Source organism: Callospermophilus lateralis, chromosome 5 (genome assembly GCF_048772815.1).
Source record: "Callospermophilus lateralis isolate mCalLat2 chromosome 5, mCalLat2.hap1, whole genome shotgun sequence".
NCBI lineage: Eukaryota > Metazoa > Chordata > Mammalia > Rodentia > Sciuridae > Callospermophilus > Callospermophilus lateralis.
In genome coordinates this window covers 74936400-74939638 of record NC_135309.1, presented here as the reverse complement: position 1 = coordinate 74939638, position 3239 = coordinate 74936400, and the positions used below count along the sequence as shown (strand labels likewise).

General features: G+C 41.0%; 1 pseudogene; it reads right to left on the bottom strand.

Annotated features, from left to right (window-relative positions):
• Window positions 1–508: 508 nt before the first annotated feature.
• LOC143400449 (non-histone chromosomal protein HMG-17 pseudogene) lies at window positions 509–1480 on the bottom strand (annotated as a pseudogene).
• Between the last annotated feature and the right edge of the window lie 1759 nt (window positions 1481–3239).

Below are 3239 nucleotides of genomic sequence, written 5' to 3'. Positions count from 1 at the left end.
GTCATAGTTAGCCTCCAAGACACCCCAATCTGCAACTACAACATGCCCTGTTGGTGGTCTTGTTTACATTCATCCTGTGGACAATCAGTAGGCACCATATTACTGCTAATATCTACTACCACTTTGAGTGTGATGGCATTACATCCATCTTATTAGATGCAGAAAGTCAGGTTATGGAAGACTTTCATGGCTGAGGTAGGTATGGTGGCACACGCCTGCAAAACCAGTGACTCAGGAGGCTGATACAGGAGGATCACAAGTTCAAGGCCAATCTCAGCAACTTAGCAAGACCCTGTCTCAAAATAAATAAATAAATAAATAACATACTGGAGATGTAGCTCAGAGGTAGAGTGTGTGAGGTCATGGGTTTAAACCCCACTACAGGGGGAGAAAAAAAAACTTGCATAGGGAAGTCACACAGTAAGTAGCTGAAATAGTATTTGAAAGCAGATCTGTTTTACTGCAAAACCAGCAGTGCTCATATCTGGAGTAGTTGTGGGGGATTCTGCTACACACTCTGAGTCCCAGGCTTCTTGAAGAGGGGAAGAAGAGCACGCATCAAAGTGAGTAGACCACAGGAGCTGAGGACCAGTGTGAACACAGTCCTCCTCATTCTCTTCATACAAGCCACTTTGCTCCGGATGGAGAAAACTAATTCTGTCTTCTGCAATGGACACTGCACCTTCAGATAGCACAGCATTGACTCAAATGAAAGTCAAAATATCTCTACAGGAGACTGCTGAAAAACATCAGGATGTGAGCAACTGGTAAAAAAGGAAAAAATGAAGAAACAGGTTCTGTCTAATGTTTTTCTCTTCTAACAAAGTTGGTATTTAAATTTTTTTTTTTTGCCAGCAAAGTCCATGGGACACTAGAAAGATTTCTTCTCTCTGGGTCTCCGTTCCCAACACCCCCTCCCTTATTGGGAATTGAACCTAGAGGTGCTCTGTCATTGAGCTATATCCTCAGCCCTTTTTATTTTCTTTTTTTATAAAACTTGATTTTAAAATGGCATTTTTTAAAATATTTTTTATTTGTTGATGGACCTTTAATTTATTTATTTATATGGAGTGCTGAGAACTGAACCCAGTGCCTCACACGTGCTAGGCAAGCACTCTACCATGGAACTACAACCCCAGCCCCTTAAAAATGATATTTTACACTGTACAGTTACCAGAAGCACACAGTTATCAAAAATGCACACGCTTCCCTTTGCATCTGCAGCACCTTCAGCTTTTTGTGCCTGGTCTATTTGGCATCTCCATTTTCTGCAGGGCTATTCCCATCCTTGCCAGTATAAGTTTTTCCCTTTTTCTCTTTGGCTACCTTCTCTCCCTTCTTTGCAGAGGGCTTTTTTAGGCTTGAGCTCTGGCTTTGGAGGAGCAGATTTAGCAGACAACCTTGAGGATCTTCTCTGTGGTTCGTCCTTCACCTTGGCTTCATCTATTTTAGCATCCCCTGCAGCTTTTCTCTTGGGCATGGTGGCGACAGTGACAGAACACAGGTGCTGAACTCAAGGATGCAGCGGCACATGGCTTTGGTTGGTCTAGGGATGGTTCTCGCCTCTTCTCACCTCCTCATCCCTATTTATTTATTTATTTATCTATTTATTTATTTGTAACAGGGATTGAACTCTGGGGCACTCGACCACTGAGCCACATCCCCAGCCCTATTTTGTATTTTATTTAGAGACAAGGCCTCACTGAGTTGTTTAGTGCCTCGCCATTGCTGAGGCTGGCTTTGAACCTGCAATCCTCCTGTCTCAGCCTCCCAAGCTGGGATTACAGGCTTTCACCACCAAGCTCGGCTTAATTTTTATTTTATTTATTTATTTTTTTTATTTTAAGACAACATCTCAATAAGTTGCTTAGGGTCTTGCTAAGTTGCTGAGACTGGCTTTAAACTTTCAATCTTCCTGCCTCAGCCTCCCAAACCTCTGGAATTACAGGCATGCACCACTATGGCTAGGAAGAATCCCGCCCCCCCCCCCGCCTTTTTAAAATAACTTTATTTTGTTTATTTATTTTTATGTGGTACTGAGGATCGAACCCAGTGCCTCACATGTGCGAGGCAAGCGCTATACCACTGAGCCACAACCTCAGCCCTAGGAAGAATTCCTTTTTTTAAACTAGGTTTTTCTATTCCATGCTTGAATAATTATATCAAAATAGACTCTGCTGTCATGTATAACTAAAAAGAACAAATAAATAAAAACAGATTTTGCATGCACATTCTAATATGTATTGCTTAAATTATAACTTTTAAAGTCATGCCTTATAAGTACATTACAAGTTTTTCAAGGACAAAGATCACTTTATAAGCTTTACTGTTATGCTGCCTCAGTGCCAGCCACTCGCTAAAGGCTAAATTTTCAGTAATAAATCCCACAGCCTGGCAATAAGGAGCCTGCTGTACCATTCACTGCCACCAGGTGGCGGGTCTCACTCAGAAGTCCTCTTCTACAGAATTTCATCATCTCCACTTCCTTTTTAACTAGTCCAGAGTAAGTTATTTCTCTGTACTGCTATAGATTGTTTAATAGCTTAAACTTCTCTCAGACCGGAGTTAGAGCCACTCCAAGTAAAAATATCTCCTAATTCAACTTGGACCCATAACTGTAAATAAACATTTTTGGAATAAATAAATGAATGCATACATGCATATTTCTATGAAGATTAATAAAATCCCACAACTAGCTCCATACTTTCTTCCTTGACAATCAATCGAGGAATATTAATTGAGAACTTCTGCATCCTATCCAGTATCCAGAAATGGGAGCTTAGAACAGTGAGGGAATAAAAACTATAATAGAGGGCTGGGATTGTGGCTCAGCAGTAGAGCGCTCACCTATCATGTGCAAGGCCCTGGGTTAGATCCTCAGCACCACATAAAAATAAAATAAAGATTATTGTGTCCAACTACAACTAAAAAAACAAATATTAAAAAAAAAAAAAACTATAGTAGAAGTTTTAGCAAACTGAAACCTCTCCTTGAATGAGTCCTTTCAACTCCAATTCTCACTAGGCTAATAGGGAGTAGCCTCTGTCATCTAGGCTCCTCAGTCAATGGGAGAAGTATGTCCTTATTCTTGGAGAGATCCCTGTGTGGTTGAGACTGACAAAGCCTAGCCCTAAGCAATTTCAGGACTGATGAAGGAAACACACTCCCCAACATGAAACAGATCTAGTCATGGCTTGCAGATTGATTCCCTAGTGTACCCCAATCCTCAGTAGTCCATG